At 53.3% G+C, this 19,952-nt stretch overlaps 1 long non-coding RNA gene across 1 annotated transcript in view; it reads left to right on the top strand.

The window, feature by feature from the left end:
• Window positions 1-6,392: 6,392 nt before the first annotated feature.
• Window positions 6,393-19,952, top strand: part of LOC309809411 — an 85,947-nt gene continuing 72,387 nt past the window's right edge. The window contains exons 1-2 of the long non-coding RNA XR_014294851.1: window positions 6,393-6,697; window positions 18,777-18,931. This is a non-coding gene — a long non-coding RNA (uncharacterized lncRNA). The remainder of the gene's footprint in view (window positions 6,698-18,776; window positions 18,932-19,952) is intronic.

Here is a 19,952-nt window from a genome sequence, read left to right as displayed (position 1 = left end):
CAGTGATTAAGACACTGCCCTTCCACTGCATGGGGCGTGGGTTCCATCCCTGGTCGGGAACTAAGATACTGCGTGCTGAGTGGTGTGCCACTCCCCGCCCCGCAACCCCCCCCCCCAACAAAAAAAGCGAATGTTATCTTTAAGGAGTTGTCTTGGTGGTGCTAGAAAATATTGCTCGTTATGGTTGAGCAGTTATTTCTGCTGATGGGGAGGTTTGGTTGCTACTGGATGCAGATACACAATGCACAGTAGAGGGGAGAGAGGAGGCCAAAGGGCAGAGAGAATTTTTTTTTTTTTTTGAAGATGTTGGGGGTAGGAGTTTATTTATTTATTTATTTATGCTGTGTTGGGTCTTCGGTTCGGTGCGAGGGCGTTCTCTAGTTGTGGCAAGCGGGGGCCACTCACTATCGCGGCCTCTCTTGTTGCGGAGCACAGGCTCCAGACGCGCAGGCTCAGTAGTTGTGGCTCACGGGCCTAGTTGCTCCGCGGCATGTGGGATCCTCCCAGACCAGGGCTCGAACCCGTGTCCCTGCATTAGCAGGCAGATTCTCAACCACTGTGCCACCAGGGAAGCCCCCAGAGTGAATTTATGTTTAAATTTTTCTTGTCTTGCCATAAAATATGAATTTTATTCATATTCTAATGACTATAGTATTCTATCTTAAGTGGGTATATTATAATTTCATATCAGGAAACATTTGAGTTGTCTCCAGTTTTTCACTTGTTTCTTCTTTTAGAAGTGGAACGAATTTTAATAGCATTTTTTCCAGTTTTATTAAGAAATAATACATTAGACATACATCACTGTATAAGTCTAAGGTGTACAGCGTGATGGTGCGATTTCCGTATGTTATGAACACTTTTTCACTCTTTAAATAGCTGGACGTGACCACTTCGTATCTTACGTGTGAGTGTCTCTGTGGAGTGGATTCCTAGAGGTGGATCGCTGTGTCCAAGGGGACAACTGAATTAGTAGTGCCGCATTGTACCCTGCCTCCACCAGGTTCTAACGAGTCACCTCGTAGCAGCATGGGAGTTAGTGACCAAATTTGTGAGCCACAGGTTACAGGAGGGTCTGCTTATACCACTGGCAACACGTATTGGTCTGGGTGGGAGGTTCTGGCTTAGGCCTGCCCGGCCCCTGAATGTGAGGTCCCTCATCAAACATCAGAGGCTGCTGGGCTTCCCTGGTGGTGCAGTGGTTGAGAGTCCGCCTGCCGATGCAGGGGACGCGGGTTCGTGCCCCGGTCCGGGAAGATCCCACATGGCGCGGAGTGGCTGGGCCCGCGAGCCATGGCCGCGGAGCCTGTGTGTCCGGAGCCTGTGCTCCGCAACAGGAGAGGCCCCAGCAGTGAGAGGCCCGCGCACCGCAAAAAAACCCCCAGAAACATCAGAGGCTGCCAGTGCTCGTCCCTGGTTGGGACTGCAGGACGGGTTATCATGGTTGATGCTGCTCCCAATCACATCACCTTGTGCACATTAGAATCACCAGGGCTTTCTCAGGCCTTACTCCAGACCGGAATCTCTGGGGTGTCACCAGGCATCAGTAACTAAGCTCCCCAGGTGATTCTGGTGTGCACTCAAGGCTGAGAACCTGTCTTAAGAATCTCACCTAAATGCAGATTCTGATTCTGTGTGTGTGGGTGACCGGAGATTCCGCCTCTCCTGTAAGCTCCCAGTAGGTGCAGGTGCTGATGCTGCCTTAAGGCACAAGATCATTATCAGGGTAAGTTTAATTTGCATTCAGCAATTCTCACCCATCAGAGAAGGCCTAAAGGCGAGGTGAATTTAACAAATTAACAAGCTTCCTGCTAAATTCTTTGAGCGCCTTAATGGTTTGAGGAAGGCCCTGTAGGAAAGCATAGTTAGAACCTGGGGTACAATAAGGTGGCCGAGGGTGTTGGCGAGTCTGGAATCCTCGGCAAGCAGCTGGGGCTTTAAATGGTCAGCAGTGGGATCCCTGAGGGGAGGGAGTGAAGTGGGGAAGTAGGATGATTCCAAATGAGTGAGGAAAGCCCACCAGCTGCACAGCTGCTCAACCAGTGTGTGCTTACTGTTTTTTTTTAAATTTATTTATTTTATTTATTTTTGGCTGTGTTGGGTCTTCGTGGCTGAGTGGGGTCTTTCTCTAGTTGCGGCGAGCGGGGGCTACACTTCCTTGTGGTGTGCGGGCTTCTCATTGCGGTGGCTTCTCTTGTTGCGGAGCACAGGCTCTAGGTGCGCGGGCTTCAGTAGTTGTGGCACGCGGGCTCTAGAACACAGGCTCAGTAGTTGTGGCGCCGGGGCTTAGTTGTTCCGTGGCATGTGGGATCTTCCTGGACCAGGGCTCGAACCCGTGTCGCCTACGTTGGCAGGCGGATTCTTAACCACTGCGCCACCAGGGAAGCCCATGCTTACTGGTTTGCCAGCCATGTTTGCGGCTGTGGGTGTGTGGACAGCGAACAAGGCAGGAAGGCCCTCACTCTTCTGAGTCCCCCCGGGGATGAAGCAGGGGAGCCTGGGTGGTGGGGAGGCAGGGAGGAGGCTTTGGAATTGGACCTGGTGTGGAATGTCAGAGCTATCGCCACATCTTAGAGCCTCACTCCTCAGTTGAGGAGGTGGGATAATACCCACCTTTCAGGAGAGGTCTGAGGACTAAGATGGTGTAGGCAAAGCCCTGGCACAGCACCTGGCAGAGCTCTAGATCAGTGAATGAGATGCTCACCTTTGTGGTACAGATGTACCTTATGGCATATGATCATTAGCAGGAGGCCCCAGCACACAAATTCAGGTCGGGGGAGGACCTCTGGAAGAGTGACAGCCAGAGGAGGGGAGAGGGGACTGGCTGGGCCCTGAAGGAGAAGAGTGGCCCAAAGTAGAGGACCCACAGTGAGAACGGGATGCCCAGGTACAGGCCCTGGGTTAGAGTCACCCAAAGGAAGATAATCCAGGAGCTATTTTGTATATACACACAAACCCTGTGTTAATTTGCTAGGGCTGCCATAACAAAGCACCACAGACTGGGTGTCTTTAATGAGAGAAGTTTATTTTCTCACAATTCTGGAGGCTAGAATTCTGAGATCAAGGTGACTGCAGAGTTGGTTTCTTCTGAGACCTCTCACATGATCTGTGTGTCTGTGTCCTAACCTCTTATAAGGACACGAGTCATATTGGATTAGGGCCCACCCTAACGATCTCATTTTAGCTTCATTATCAATTTAAGGGCCTGATCTCCAGATGCAGTCACATCCTGAGGTTCTGGGGGTTAGTTCTTCACCGTAAGAGTGTGGGAGGGCGACATAATTCAGCCCATAACAAACTCCAATGATGACTTGTTCTTTGGATTCTGACCATCTCGGACACCTCATCTAAATGAATCATTGCACACCTAAGAAAACTGAGGTTGGGACAAGATGTCTGATTTACCCAGGATAATACATGAGGAGGAATTACAAAGGTGAAATGACAGTGTGTTTCAGTGTCCCAACTGAGGTTGGGACAAGATGTCTGATTTACCCAGGATAATACATGAGGAGGAATTACAAAGGTGAAATGACAGTGTGTTTCAGGCACTAGGAATTGAAAGATCCCGGCTTCCTCCTGACAGGAAGGGGACACACCACGTGGGAACCACTTGTAGGTTTAGATCTGTTTCTCAACACTGGCTGCCTATCAGGGTCACCTGGAGTGCTTAAAAATTAATATCAATGTCCAGGCCTCACCTCAAATAAATTCCATCAGAATCTCAGTATATTAAATGCTCCCTAGGGGAGTCTAGTGTGCAGCCTTTGCAAAGTGGATATTGAATGTGGACGCATGAGTGGATATTGACTGTAAAGCAGGGTGTCATTCACTAAACCTACCATTCCATGCACTGGGCTTGCACTAGGATCTACTGGTGAAAGAGACAGACATGGTCTTTGACCTCATGGGGCTTTTTAGTCAGTATGTTACCGAGTCCAAGCTCGTGTTGCTTGCTACACAACAGGCCAATAAATGGAGAGAGGAATTGATGGGGCAAGGAATAGCAACTTTATTTGGAAAGCCAGCAGACAGAGAAGATTGTGGACTAGTGTTCCAAAGAAGCATCTCACCACACCCCCTTCCCTTTTAGTATAAAAGAAGCTAGAGTTCAGGCTTCTTTTATACTAGAAGGGGAGGGGGCATGGCTGGTTGCTGCAAACTTCTTGGAATCCTTTGTTCTCGCAGCTGTCCACGTAGGTCAGGTCACGATGTTCCTGTAAACCTCTAACAAGAAAAATGTTATTCTCCATTCTGCAACTTTTTATCTCTATGTGAATGAAAGCGTTATATACTTTTAAAGGTCAGAGCCTTGACAGTGAGCTATCCTGTCTATCTCAGGATATAGGCAACATTCTTCACTTGTAGCAAAAGCAACAGAATGCAAAGTTTAAAGAAACAGATCCAGCATGGGGTCAGATTTGTTCTTCCCTATTACGAGTACATTTATTTGAAAAATATTATGTACTACATGGCTAGCCCCAGAGGAGAGGCAGTGGTTCCAAGAAATAGCATTAAACAGTATGTGCTAGGTGCTATTCCAAATGTGTTAGGTTTCATCACAGGTACTAACATCCCCATTATTTTACAGACGAGGAAACAAAGGCTTAGAGAGCAAACTTGTCTTGGGTCATTGGAATAGTAAGCGGTAGAGCCCTGGAGCCCTGGGTGGGCTGGACCAGGCTTCTGCAGGGAGGCAAGAGGTAGTCCAGGTGCTCCAGCGGCTGGGGGCACAGGGGACAGCTCCTCCACTTGGCTCAGGAGCATGGCTGAGGGGCCCTAGGTGTGTGTAAAAGCATTTCAATTAGTTTCTAACTTGGGGGATGGATTCTGAAAAATACAAGCAGGAGCCGTGCAGATGAATAATAGATACACAAAAGAAGCTTAGTCCTTTTAGGAAAAACTCTTTAAAATCTACTTCAGGACTTACTCTACTGTTCCCTGCATGTATAATAGCTTAGAGGAGTTTATTAGCTCCCCAGCCTTTATTTTGATTGCCTTGGAAATGAGATTTCTCCCTCAATGCATTGGTCCAGTCTCTCAAGTCATTAATGAAATATCTGAGCTAATACAGTTTTTATAATTTGTATCACAATACTTAAGTGCAGAGCAGATGGTAGCTAAAGATAAATGGGAGTAAGGCAGAACCTGGCTCAAAGCATCCTGTTCCACTGGACTGTTTATGACTCTGGCTCCTGCATACATGGGCCGTGGAGGGCCTGGGTTCCTTCTGATCTTGGTGGCCTTCCCCCCAAGCCATTGGGGTGCATATTCCTCTCTGAGATAGAAAGTGGAGGAAGCTACTAAGTTCTGCCAGTCCTCAATTTCTTCTGCCTTCCTTTTTATCACGAAGAACTTACATTTAGTGGTTCCCGAGGGCGGAGCCATGTACCTATTAATGATCTGGAAGTAATTACTCCTGGGAGTAATTTAAAAATACATACGCAAAGAGCACACAAAGCTGCAGGACCTCACATGGTGACCTAGGAGCTCAAACCTGGGTGAGGGTCTGCCTCTGCTCCAGGAATTCTAGAATCATGGAGGGGACGGCCATTGCCCATCGTTTCATGCTAGAACACAGACCTGGGAGACTTGGAGAGGGGAAGGGACTTGCTACAGTGCACACAGCAGTGGTGGCAGAGCTGGGACTGAACCTGGTGACAGCCTCCTGGTTTCTCTAACTGTGGGATGGAGGTGGGGTGGTAGACATGCTGCCAGAGCTTCCGTTTTGCACTTCCCTCTGAGGAGCTGTGTGATCTTAGGCAAGTCACTGCCTGTCTGTCCTTTATGAAATGAGGGGCTCAAATTAAGGCAATATTTCTTAAAGAGTGGTCCTGGCTGAGCTGGTGTCTGGAGGTGGGCCCTGGGACTGATCCGGCTGGCCTGGACCCCCAGCCATTGAGCACACGGTCAGGTGGTCCCTCAGCGCGCCTCGTGAACCCACAGTGGAGCCGGGGTCTCTGACCCCAGGAATTAGATTTCAAACGGGGACGGCCCAAGACAGCCACCGCGTTTTGTGCATTCCCTATACCCTCTAGTGACTTAGCTTCCCCCAAAGTCAGTTCCTCGGTCGCGGACAAGGGGCTTCAGGCTCTGGGTGGAGGAAAGGGCGGCCCCTCGCCTCCAAGATCGAGCTCCTCCAGGGCAACTCAGCATAACCAGGAGTAACTAGGAGTCGGGTTTGGCTGCAGCCGCTTGCAGGCGCAGGGAGCCTCTGGACGGCAGGGGGCGCTGTCCGCAAAGCTTTGGGCCTGGGGTCCGAACGGAGAGCGAGGCGCCGCGCGTGCGCAGGGGCCGAGGCGGGGCGGGGCCTGCGCCCCGAGAGGCTGACGGTCCCGGGCTCTCTCGCTGCAGAGCCGGTCGCGGGGGCGGGCGGTGCAGGGGTTCCAGGGGCCGCGGCGGGGTCCCGAGCCTCGCAACCGCGCGCCGAATGCAGTGTACTTTTGCAAAAGTTGTTTCATTATTTAATGGGCTCCTGGTAGGAAAATCGGAACTGTAGACACAGATGTCCCACGGCCATTCCCCGCAGAGACGGGCGCTGCTGCGTGGGGCCCCGGTTCGACCTCTGTCGCCTACACGGGGGTCTGTGTATCGCTTGTACCCTCTGAGAGCCCAGGCGCCGTCCGCTGCCCCCCTCTGGAGCCCCTTTCAGTTCACTGTGCAGGGCAGCGGGAGAATCAACCACCGCTCCGGGATGGTGAGTTTTAAAGAGTCTCGTGGCCAACATGACAAGTGATGGTCGCCTGTGAGTTCACCCGGCAGGGGGCAGGGGGCGCTCTGACCCCGTGGGAAGGGCCTCCCGGGACCTCCTGGAGGCTCCTTGGACGGCTGCCGTGGCCTCCGAGGGATTTGCAGCTTGAGGTCCTGCAAGGACAGGGGCTTTGGACTGGAGGGCGGGGAGGGGAGTGGAAGCGGGGGAGAGGGGGGAGAGGAGGTGGGGTTAGTGGTAGTCGCCCTGGTTGGGGGAGGGGAGTTGTGCAACGAGTGTGAGGATGTGGGGCCCGGTGCTCATCTGACTGTGGCTGGATGACACTGGCACCTGGGCACTGAGATACTGACAGTTCTGCCCGCCAGCGAGGTCTGGCAGCCCTGGGTTGTGTGAGTGCCAGGGGCAAGGCCAGTGCCTGGGCCCAGAGCTGGACTCAACTGAAGTCTTCCTTGGCGGGAGGTGGGGGGTGGGAGGTGGGAGGTGGGAGGGAGGTGGGAGGGAGTGGCCCACCCCGACTGCCCCTCCTTGGTCCTGCATCCTTCGTCCAGTTCTGCAACCTCTGCAGTCTCGGTGTCCTCATTTAGGAATCGGGAGCAGGGTGCTGTTGGGTCAGTGTTGGGTCCGTGGTCCTGCCTGTCTCCTCCTCTGCCCCCTGACCTTGTCCTCTGGGAGTTCGCAAACTCCAGAGGGTGCTGGCGTTACCTGAGACCTCATAAACGTCCAGGTGAGCAGGGCTCTGCTCTGACAGGTGGTTGCTGTAGGTCTGGGTAGCGCAAGGAACCCCCCTGGGAACACTTCTCTTGGGGTCTGGTTGTGGACCCCATCGGCCCCCAGCACTGGGAAGGGAGGTGCCAGGGTAGTGGGCTGTGGGTGGTACCCACCCCAGACTCATTAACCTGCAAGGCTCTGTGGAGAGTGAGGGATTTTAGTGGTTTCCGTGGGGAACATTGGGCAGGACCCTGAGTTGATGTTTCACTTAGGAGGTGTCATTGCTCCCAGGAGGTGAGGACACCCCTGGACTTGGACAGCCCTGGGGGTCGGGTCCTAACCCTGAGTTCACTTGCGCAAGGCCTGGGGTCTGACCTGGGTTCGCTTGCCTGGTGCCTGCCTCTTCCCATGGGTCTTAACTTGATGAGTGAATAGTGATAGCCATCATATCCTTCCTTCCCAGTTGAGGACCAGTTCATGCTTTAGTTCATTAATCCCCATAGCAACCCTGCAAAGTTGGTAGTTCACAGGCCGAGTCCGAGGGATGCCAGACAGCTTGTAGAGTCTTCAGGTGGGAGGTGAGGCTTCACTCCCATGGAGCCTGGTGCCCAGACAGCCCCATCCGTGCTGTGGAAGGAACTGAAACTCCAGACCCCGCCCTCATGACCACAGTGGCCCTGAGTTCTCCAGCCTGAGAGACTGGGGCTGGTTTGGTAAGCGGAGCTCGAGTGGGTCTGGGTTCAGCCAGTTCTAGAGGCCAGGGCTGGGGGGTGGTAGCTCCCTCCCCTGGCTCCCATGCCCCTGCCTGTTCCTGCTGCTTGGGGCCTAGCCCGGCCCCACCCCGCCGCAGCCTGGCCGTCTCTGGAGGGGCTCCCCCAGCTTGCCCTTTACTATAGCCAGGGCTCTCTGCTGAGGTGGGGAGGGACTGTGTCCCGTCTGGAGGGATGTACGCCTCAGTGGAGCCTTCTTTGGGCTGCCTCGAGGAGGGGGGCTCTGCATCCCTGGGTTGCAGAGGGGGGCGCGGGGAGCTCGGCGGCAGGAGGTGTGCCCGGCCCCGCTGGTGGGAACTCCGTCTCCCAGGCCTGGGCTGTTTGCGCTTCTCGCCTCCAGAGTGTGGAGTCGTGGCTCCCGACGGCCCTGCAGACAGCCAACCCAGGGTCCGCATGTGGCACCAGGCGTCCTCCGTGGGCAGCTGCTTTCCCAGAGGACACCACGGCCCCGCGGGAGGCCACACACTGCCCCGTCACGGCTTTGACGGTGGGAGCCAGGAGGCGGAGTCAAAATTGCATGGAGAGTGAACAACTGAGGACCCAGTTTGGCCTGGTCAGGAGGATGGCCGGCCACAAAGGGACACTGTGAGGGATGCCCGGGGAGCAGAAGGGACCCATTCAGTTCTCCCAGAACGGGATTTGCCTGCTAATTAGGTGGGGAGGACCCTAGCAGTGGGTGGGCTGCAGGAAAGGGTGGGATGGGTGGGGGAGTGAGTGACCCCATTGGGAAGAGTCTGCTGGCTCTGATCAGCTAGAACTGAAAGTCCAAACCTGGCCCTGGACACCCGCTGCTGCAGAACCATGCAAGGCGCTGGTTAAAAAATGGTGATGTGCCAGCCCTGTCCCAGACCGCCCTGGTGAGACAAGAAAATCCTGCACTGGGTGGGGGGCTTACACACAGCAGACCCCTGTCTGGTGCTTGTCGGGGATCAGGCCTTCGGCACGCTGCCTCTCAGCATCCTGCTGTCTGTGGGGTGGGGGCTCTTTCAGCTCTGGGGTGGCTGGTGAGGCTCAGGGTCAGGAGGAATCCTGCAAGCAACCTTGTTCCTTTACTCAGTGGGCTGTGTGAGTATTTCCACATTCTCCGTGTGCTCTGTCGAGAGAGGTTGGGAAGCACCAGATTCTGTCATTTCATCTCATAGCAGAATGGTGCTGTATTATCCCCACTCCGCAGATGAGAAAACTGAGGTTCCAGGAGCATAACGACTTGCCCAAGGTCACACTGTGCTGGGGCTGGGCCTTTCCCTATGATTCCGCCTTCTGGGGGTGGATGGAGCCTGGGCACGTGATGTTGATTTCAGGGTGCAGCCTGGTCGGGAGCCACAGTCCCGATAACCTCTTGGTTACCGCTCCATGTGGCCTCACTGCACGTGGGACGCACTTCAGGGCCACCCAGGACTCTGGATAGGGGAGGTAAGGGAGAATCCCCCGCAAGTGCTGATGGACAGCATGAAGACAGGCCCAGGGAGGGTCCTGGGCTTCCTGGGAAAGGGGCCCACCTCTCTTGGGGGATGCCCACCCACGCACCCATGCCCACTTCTGTTGTCCCAGGTGGCAGTGGTGGCAGCCGAGAGTCATCTCTCGACCCTTCTGGAGATGCTGCTGTTCCTGTCACAGCACCAACCTGTTTGCTTAAAAATGGCCTGAATGACTCTTGGTGGGCCTCTGGTGGGTCATTCGGGGTCACCTGGCTTTGTGCCCACCCTCTATGCCAAGGGCACTCGTTCAGGGCTTGTTAGGAGTGCAGTTAATGGATCCCAAGGGCGGGACTGAGTGGGGTATGAGCAGGGGCATGGTAGTCCCACCAGAGGTAGAATGTGAGTGGATCAAACAGGGCCGAGGAGTCCTGGGTGACTCCCTGGACTCGGGTCCGTGGCATGGGTGGCTCAGTGGCCGGGTGTGGGGCAGCGATGGATGGGCCGTGAATGGGGCTCCTGGCTCAGATAGCTGGGGTGGCCCTGGCAGCACTTGGTCTTTGGTGCTCCCTGACTGCACAGCTGCACCCCAGGCCTCCACCCCTCCCTGCCGTGTTGCTGATGGGGTCAGCCAGGGAGTCTTGGGGACGTCCCTGCCATAGGCTTCTCATCCTCCTGGGCAGACCCCTGCCCAGAAGCCGCGGGCTCAGTGAATTCCTGTGTGAATTATTCCTTGATGGGAGGGAAGGAGAGCTGCGATTTCCATTGTCCTCTCTCCAGGCTCAGGACAATGTGCTCAGACAGGAAAAAATGGGAAAGGTTTGCTTAGCTAGCAGATTGTTCCCAGAGCATTTCACAGTTTGGATTGAAAAACGGGTTGCTGTTTATTAGGCCATCTCTTGAGCCCTGATAGGTTTTCCATTCCAGCTTGAGGCAGGAGAGGGAACTTGAGTGGGGGCTGGGAGGCTGGATGGAGCCCAGGAAAGCCCCCCAGGTGTCCGAGTCTCTGGGGAAGCTGACTTCTGCATTGGTCCCCCCACCCTCTGCTCTGGTTTCTTTCTTTCTTTTTAAAAATATTTATTTATTTATTTTGGCTGCACCGGGTCTTAGTTGTGGCACTCAGGATCTTTAGTTGCGGCATGTGGGCTTCTTAGTTGTGGCATGCAGGATCTAGTTCCCTGATCAGGGATCGAACCCCGGCCTCCTGCATTGGGACCGTGGAATCTTACCCACTGGACCACCAGGGAAGTCCCTGTGCTCTGGTTTTGAATGAAGGCTCTGTGGGCGGATGGAATTGAAGATGAGAGAATCTGGAAGTAACTGTGACCTCCTTAACCCTAAGATCTTACTCTTGAAACTAGAGACTCCGGATTTCAGAGCTAGAAGACACGAAAGAGCATCAGGCAGCTGACACTTGCTCAAGGACACACAACAGGTTAGCAGCAGGAGCTGAACTTGAACCCAGATCTTTGAATTTTCAACTTTCTGGAGTTGGGAATCACAGCAAAGGGTCCTGGTTTGTGTCTGCTCCCTTTTACACCCAGACCCTCATGTGCTACCTGACATATTCCACTCAACATGATGAAATAAGAAAGAATTGAATTTGTTTTCTATTGCCAAGTAACAAATTACCACAAAATTAGCAGATTAAAACACATGCATTGGGCTTCCCTGTTGGCGCAGTGGTTGAGAGTCCGCCTGCCGATGCAGGGGACACGGGTTCGTGCCCCGGTCCGGGAAGATCCCACATGCCGCGCAGCGGCTGGACCCGTGAGCCATGGCCACTGAGCCTGCGTGTCCGGAGCCTGTGCTCCGCAACGGGAGAGGCCACAGCAGTGAGAGGCCAGCATACCGCAACAAAACAAAACAAAACAAAACAAAACAAAAAACACATGCATTGATTATCTCACAATTTCTGTGGGTCTGGAGTCTGGGAGGGCTTAGCTGGGTCCTCTGCTCAGGGTATCCCAGGCTGTAGATCAGGTGTCACCTGAGCTGTGTTCCTTTGAAGACCTGGGAGTGGGGGGGCCTCCTCCAAGAAAATGCCGTTGTTGGCAGAATTCAGCTCCTGCCGGTTGTAGGACTGAGGTCTTGCTTTCTTGCCGACAGTGGGCCGGGGGCTGCTCTTGGCTCCTGGAGGCCTGCAGTACCTTGCCACGCAGCACCCACACGGCCCCTCACACAGTCTGGCAGCTCACTTCCTCAAGGCCAGAGGAGGGTCTCCCTCTCCAGTCTGCTAATATGGCATCTCATACAACGTGATGTAATCAGGTGAATCAGCTGAGTGACTAGCCCATACCTGTGGCTATTCTACTGACCAGAAGCAAATTACAGGTTCTCTCTGTACTCGGGGATTTAGACAAGGGTGTGACCCATGGCTGGGTGTTCATCATAGAAGTGGAAGTCTGGACAAAGTAAACACACAAGAAAAAGCGAGAGTGAAGTTTTCAAGCGGTGCATCAACCCAAGGCATCCTCTCCCCACCCCCACTCCTGCCGGCCCAAGCTTAAAATGTGAGCTGTGCTTTATCTGGCTGACATGGGTGCTGATATGGCCAGAGGCTTTGCTGAGATATAAAGCTGGACTTGATCTTACTGCTACGGGAGACTGTAAATAATGAAAAGGTTGATTTCCGCTCTGTCGGCCCCTCTTTTCGGCTCTGTGTTCCGAGTTGGCTTCCTTGGGCCAGGAGGCAGATGAACAGTTTCTTTGTATTTCCAGGGCCGCCCTAAAGACGGGCCCCCTCAGCCTTTCTTTGGGTCTACAGAGGGGGAGGCTTTGTGGGCATTGGGGAGGGAGGCCTTGTGTGCTCTGGGGGAAGCGCTGGGGTTTGGTTTCTGGGACTGACAGACACTGGTGCCCTGATGCCCCCCTGGATGGGAGAGTGGCTGCATGGATGTTGGCAGTGGGCAGGGGGCTGGATACCAGGAGCAGCAGCTATAGACCCCGTGGCCAAGCTCATGGTCAATGTAGCAAAGGTACAGTGGGGGTGAGTGGTCCACAGCGGACCAAGGACAGGGCCTCTCTGCTGTGGCCCTGGGTTCATGCAGAGCTGAGTCTTTGGGGAGCAGAAGGAGGGCCCAGTGCTACTAATTTGGGGGGTCTGTTCAACCCTGGTGAGTGAGGTGTTGGAAAAAACCCCAGCCCTCCTGAGTTTGAATGCTGAGTGGTAATGTTTTACTGTCAAGTGGGGAGCAATCTAGCCCAGAGACCAGGTGCTGGGGGCTGAGGTTTGGGAGAGGAAAAGTAAGGTAGGTTTTCCAAAGCCCAAACACCTTGAACTGTGTCTGTCCCTTATCAGGATTGCAGGGTCGCAGGGTGATGGCCAGCGATACCATGGGCTGGCTAGAGGGGGCTTGCTGTGTGCGCGAGGTGTGGGCTGGGATTACAGCGTCCAGCTAACTCAGCTGTTCATGGGACGTACCTGAGTCGGGACTGTGGCACTCAGCCAGGTCTGCCCTGGGCTGGGCAGGCTAGGTGGCCAGGTCTGGGTTTGTCACGGGCCCCATCTAGGTTTAATTTTATGTCGAAAAATTATCAAATGAGATGTTTCTCGAATCTGAGTGTCATGGAGCAAAGCCATGCTTGTTAACATAAATAATATTCTAGCCAGATAGCTGCTTTATAAGGTCAGCAGAGTGGGTCCCTGTACCTTGGTGGGCCTATGTGGTTAGAGGGGCACAGGGTTTTATTACATCTGTTTTACAGATGAGGAAACTGAGATTCTGAAAAGAGATTCTATGAAACGCCCAGCATCAACTCCAGAAGATTCCAGTGGCAGCTGGGGGAGCGTCCCCTCACCCCCACCCTACAGCTCTTCTGCGAGCCCAGTGGTCCTCTGTCTTTGGAGGCTTCTCGAGACACATGGGAGGAGCCTTTACAGCACCCGTACCCAGTCTGGGTGGGTCCACCGCATGTGTCTTTGTAACCGACTTCCAGGTGCCTCTGATGCCGCAGCTGGGTTGAGATCCCTTGGAACAAAGTTTCAATGATCAGACCTAGAAGTTTTGGTCTGTGATGAGATGCAGAGAAGCATCGTCCACCCATTGAATAATGAATGATTTCATGCCCGACAGCTGCTGACACATTTCTTTTCCTGGGACTGAATCAGACCATGCAGTTGATTATGTGTTCTGTTGCTGACCCACTGCCAGCACTGGGAGTTTAGAATCCATAATTCGGGAGACTTTATTGAGTACCTACTGTGAGCGCGGAAGGGGATGCTGAGCCGGGTACCACGGAAAGCATCCCCCAGAGGCCAGGACGCTCCCCTTAGCTTTGCACCGTTTATCTGTTCTGCTTAGAGGTGCCCAGCAGGGGTAGACAGCGGATTAGGCTTCGGGTTCTTTGAAGGACACAGAGTGACAGGCTTGGGGGTTGCTGGGAGGGTGGGACATGTGTTGCCGCCTGCAGTTCTGATCTCAGGTGGGGCTGATCTTCACCCTTGGGTGCCTGTCCTGCTCTGACACCGCTGGCTGTGTGACCCACAGTATTTTTAGGTCTCTCCAATCTGCATTCATCACAGCCGTAATCCCTAATGAATGCAGTGCATCAATTAAACAGGATCCTCAGTAGAAAGAGCTTTGATTTCCCTGTGGGCTCTGACAGGTGGCGTTATGGGTGTCGCTGACTTTCCGATAGTGCTTGAGAAAGCAGTTCCCACCCTCCACCGCGAGGGGCGTCTCTTGTTTATAGTGATTTATTGTGCTTACAACGTGGATGTTCACAAGCAAATGCATGTTTATCCAGGCTCGGAAATCTGCTCCCCCGAGCATGTACACGTGTGAAGGAAAAACAGAAGAATCAGAGTCTGGAAGGTTTTTATTATTTATTTTATTTTATTTTTTGCGGTATGTGGGCCTCTCACTGTTGGGGCCTCTCCCGTTGCGGAGCACAGGCTCCGGACGCGCAGGCTCAGCGGCCATGGCTCAAGGGCCCAGCCGCTCCGCGGCATGTGGGATCTTCCCGGACCGGGGCACGAACCCGCGTCCCCTGCATCGGCAGGCGGACTCTCAACCACTGTGCCACCAGGGAAGCCCTGGAAGGTTTTTAGAGGAAGGGGAGAGGCTGGATCCCTTGATTTCCTCTGCACACCTGCCGCCGCCCCAGCCGGGCACCTTGAATCAATTTACGGACAACTGCCAAGAAAAGCTTGAGTTGGACTAATTTAAGAAATTGATCAACAATTTCACTTTCAACCAGAGTTTGTAGGGTGCTTACAGTGCCAGGAACAGTGCCAGGGGCTAGCGGGCAAGGACTAAGAGAAGACAGATGGCATCTCACGGTCATGGGGAGGGAGAGCCCAAAACAATAAAATTCACGCAAGTCAGGGGACTTCCCTGGTGGTCCAGTGGTTGGGACTCCGTGCTTCCAGTGCAGGGGGGCGCAGGTTCAATCCCTGGTCGGGGAACTAGGATCCCGCATGCTACATGGCGTGGCCAAAAAAAAAAAAAATCTCATGCAAGTCAGGACGGAAGAGGATCTGGGGCATCAGAGGAGACTGGAGCAGCTGGGGCATAGAGGAGCATAGAGGGAGGGAACATAGTGGAAGGAGCATAGAGGGAAGGAACATGGAGGGAAGGAACATGGAGGGAAGGAACATAGAGGAGCTGTGATGTCAGGAGAGGAGACTGGAGCAGCTGGGGCACCGGGGCAGGTGCATGGAGAAGGTGGCATTTAAATGGGGCCCTGTAGCCTGGGCAGGACTGTGCTTGGTGAAGGAAAGGGGGTCAGGCCCATAGGCTTGCAGGTGGGATGTGAGTGCTTCCTCTTGGCCACAGAGCAGACAGAGCTGATTAAAGGGCACACCAGCTGACAACTGCCCAGGCCACGCATCTTGAGGGCACAGCGGTGCCCCAGAAAATAAACCTAACTGGCAAAATGTAAACTTGGGTTTGGGAGTTAGAAGTGAGCAGCCTTTCAGCTGCCTCCAAGGCAGTGTCTGGGTTGGAAAGTCACATGCAATGACGTCTGTATTTTGCACACAGTGTACGAAGTGTTGGTTCTTTCCCTGCACTCAACAAATAGATATGAACACATAGATCAAGAATGCCAATCAGAAGATACTAAACCATCAGCCTTCCTGGGTACCTGCTGCTTCTCTGGCCCTTAGAGTTGAGCACGTGCTCTGAGCTATAGGAAACCAAGTTTGGTCCCCGACCGTCGGGTGCACGTTCACATGTGGCTCCGTATCCGTGAAGTGAGGTGGTCCAGCACTACTCTCCCAGGTGGTGATTTGGAATTGAAGGGACAGGGAGAGAAGCTGCATCGAACCAGTGATGGTTTTGACTGAGTATCTGGCTCCTTGGGAGAGCCCGTAGCTTTCTGCAAGACCTTCTCATCAGCTTTCTTTCCTTTGAGACAGTCTTTGTGTTGGGCTAGGACTCCTACCACCCTTGGAGTGGCCAGGGAGCTGATTACATGCACAGCACCTGGGATGTTTGATACTTAAAGGGGGCAAGTCCCTCTCTCCTTGCCCCTTGGCACATCTCGCCTGCGTTAGGATACGGGTCCGCCGCCAGCTTCCTACCCTGTGATTTCTGCTGACAGTTGGCAAACTGTCGAGGAGACCAGACGTGGATGACTAAACCTGGTTAGTTTCATGCTTCAGTTATGCCCTCGGTGTCTGAAAGGCTAAGTGGCCTTGCTCGGCCATGGAATGTTTCTGTGATGCCAGGCAGGCGGCATGCATGCGTGCGGCTCAGCTCTGCCCCGAGCTCTCCCTGGCGGTTTCACCTGTTAAGTAAGTGGATCTCCTCTGAGTGGACGAGGGAGGGAAAACCTGACTACGTTATATTTGTTCTTTTTTATTATAAAGGTCATATACGCTCACTGAAAAACAATATAGGAAAAAAGAAAAAACACCCCAGGAGGGCGAAAGAATCATCCATACTCCCACCTCTCAGAGAGAACTCCTGATGATGTGTTAGCGCCTTTCCTTATAGGTTTTCTGTCTGTACACTCACATAACTCTTCCTTCCAAAATTGCAACACTGTAGGTAACACAGCATCTGGGAAGGCAGAAGTTCATTTTCTGTGTTTACCTGAAGAGTCCCATCCGTGGTCTCCATTAGTTATGCAGATGTAGAGCAGGCTGACACCCAGCTGGGACATGAATCTTTTTTTTTTTTTTAACATCTTTATTGGAGTATAATTGCTTTACAATGGTGTGTTAGTTTCTGCTTTATAACAAAGTGAATCAGTTTTACATATACATATGTGCCCATATCTCTTCCCTCTTGCGTCTCCCTCCCTCCCACCCTCCCTATCCCACCCCTCTAGGTGGTCACAAAGCACCGAGCTGATCTCCCTGTGCTATGCGGCTGCTTCCCACTCGCTATCTATTTTACGTTTGGTAGTGTATATATGTCCATGCCGCTCTCTCACTTTGCCACAGCTTACCCTTCCCGCTCTCCATATCCTCAAGTCCATTCTCTAGTAGGTCTGTGTCTTTATTCCCGTCTTACCCCTAGGTTCTTCATGACCTTTTTTTTTTTTTCTTAGATTCCATATATATGTGTTAGCATACGGTATTTGTTTTTCTCTTTCTGACTTACTTCACTCTGTATGACAGACTCTAGGTCCATCCACCTCACTACACATATCTCAATTTCATTTCTTTTTATGGCTGAGTAATATTCCATTGTATATATGTGCCACGTCTTCTTTATCCATTCATCGGATGATGGACACTTAAGTTGCTTCCATGTCCTGGCTATTGTAAATAGAGCTGCAATGAACATTAGAGAAATGCAAATCAAAACTACAATGAGATATCATCTCACACCAGTCAGAATGGCCATCATCAAGAAATCTAGAAACAATAAATGCTGGAGAGGGTGTGGAGAAAAGGGAACCCTCTTGCACTGTTGGTGGGAATGTAGATTGATACAGCCACTATGGAGAACAGTATGGAGGTTACTTATAAAACTAAAAATAGAACTACCATACGACCCAGCAATCCCATTACTGGGCATATACCCTGAGAAAACCATAATTCAAAAAGAGTCATGGGGCTTCCCTGGTGGCGCAGTGGTTGAGAGTCTGCCTGCCGATGCAGGGGACACGGGTTCGTGCCCCAGTCTGGGAAGATCCCACATGCCGCGGAGCGGCTGGGTCCGTGAGCCATGGCCGCTGAGCCTGTGCGTCCGGAGCCTGTGCTCCGCAACGGAAGAGGCCACAACAGTGAGAGGCCCGCGTACCGCAAAAAAAAAAAAAAAAAAAGAGTCATGTACCAAAATGTTCATTGGGGCATGAATCTTGAGCCTCCTGGAGAGGAGGCATATAGGGAGACAGGGACCTCTGGGAGGAGGCTGGACACCAAGTTCCCAATCCCAGATTACAAGTTGGGGAGAACTGTTGGGGGTCTCAATGTAGCCCTAATATGGTTCTAGGCTTGGGGTAGGTTCATTATGTCTCTAAAGAAAACCTATCTTGAGGAAGGGGGGTATGTAGCCTGGAGAGCTAGCCTCCACCTGGGGCAGAGTGTCCCTGTGGCCCACTTCTGGTCACTCTTGTCCATTAGGGCAGTGCCACAGTGTCCCAGGAGACCTGAGGTCTCCAAGGGTAGTGGACATCTGTGTGGGGTGGATGTGTTAGCTAGAATTGCCTTCCCTACATAGTTCCAGGTTAGTGTGGGCCGCAAGCGAGGCTTTGCATGAGATTTTGAAGGCGGGAATGAAGTAGCAGCCGTATTCCTTTCCATCTGGGAGACTGGAGCACAAGGCACCCTGGCAGCTCGCAAACTTCGTTGCTCACCTCTAGGCTCCCCTGGCTGGCAGGGGCTGCCAGCGCTCCTCCTTCAGCCTCTGCAGCTTCTGGGCCTGGGGTGTGTTTAGCTCTGTGATGAATGGCACCAGAGTGCAGGACACCCCCATCATCCAAGCTTGTTCTAGTCCATCCTGTGGGCTCCGCTCATTCTGTTTTCCTTGACCTTCCCCACCTCACATCCACCTTCCCTTCTTGATGGCCGACTTCAGGCTGTGGCACCAGATGTAGGAGGGACAGCCTCCCAGAGACGGTTTCATCAGCTCCCACAACTGGGCAACGACAAATCCCTACCATATATGTATAATATATACGTATATCATATGTACTTATATGATAATCATGTAATTTTATGATCATACATCATATATTTGTATTTATCATATAATTCTTGTGTTCACTTTAAAGATGTAGCAGCAGAGGCCTGGGAAACTACCAGGCCAACATCACGCCTGCCCGATGCCCACTCAGCACTGGCCACGAGAGGCCCACAGTCTGCCGGCGAGGATGTTCTCCTTCTCTGGCTGGGAGTCTCCAGCCTCTTCAGGAAAGAAGCCGGAGAGGTAGGGTGCTCCTCAGCACTATCTTCTTACCCACCCCCCTTCTCCATTTCCTCAGAACTGTCAGCTCCCAGAGCCAGAGCTGGGCCTTGGGCCAATCGCCATGAACACTCATCAGACTCAGGAAAAGGGAGGAGGGTGGTGCTGAGGAGGAAGAACAGGGAGAAAAGAGCTCAGAAAGGAAAGGCAGTCGGGAGGGGAGGTCCCAAAGACTAGAGGGCCCCCCACCACGTGTGGTCTTCACCTCAAGAGAGGGCACAGCATTGGGGTGCTACTTGGTGCCAGCTGCCAGGCCCTCTGAGATAAGCACACAGCCTGGCAGGGAGCCCCTTCTCTGTCCCAGGAGAGCCAGAGCCACCCCAGAGAGAGGGACAGAGACACAGTCTTCCCAGAGAGGGGGCGGAGCCACAGCCACGGGGGGTGGAGCCACAGCCATGGGGGGCGGAGCCACAGTCTTCCCAGAGAGGCAGGCAGAGCCACAGGCTCCCAGGGTCGGTCTCTAGGGGCTTTGTGCTTGAGAGAAAACTCACGTGTAGCCTCTGTGAAGAATGCCTGCAGGGGTTTGGGGGGCTGGGAAAGACACCCACCTCCAAACCCTCAAGAGTGGGTGGGGGCTGGAGCACAGGGAATACAAACAAACAAACAGCGCTTCCCTGGTGGCGCAGTGGTTGGGAGTCCGCCTGCCGATGCAGGGGACACGGGTTCGTGCCCCGATCTGGGAGGATCCCACCTGCCGCGGAGCGGCTGGGCCCGTGAGCCATGGCTGCCGAGCCTGCACGTCCGGAGCCTGTGCTCCGCAGCGGGAGAGGCCACAACAGTGAGAGGCCCACGTACCACAAACAAACAAACAAACAAACCTTTATACCCAGGTTCACAAGTCTGTAACATCACATGGGATAACCGGTAGGGGGAGAAAGGCTGGGGTCTCACTTTCCATTTTCTACCTGTTAGGTCACATGAGCTCGGATCACATGCGATCCGTCTTGTTATAGGAAGTGGCCTCTCAATTTCCCTTTCAGGAGGA

This window comes from Mesoplodon mirus, assembly GCF_964341445.2.
Source record: "Mesoplodon mirus genome assembly, chromosome: 2".
NCBI classification, from domain to species: Eukaryota; Metazoa; Chordata; class Mammalia; order Artiodactyla; family Ziphiidae; genus Mesoplodon; species Mesoplodon mirus.
The sequence above is the reverse complement of the archived record's forward strand: the minus strand, read 5'-3'. Positions and strand labels throughout refer to the sequence as shown.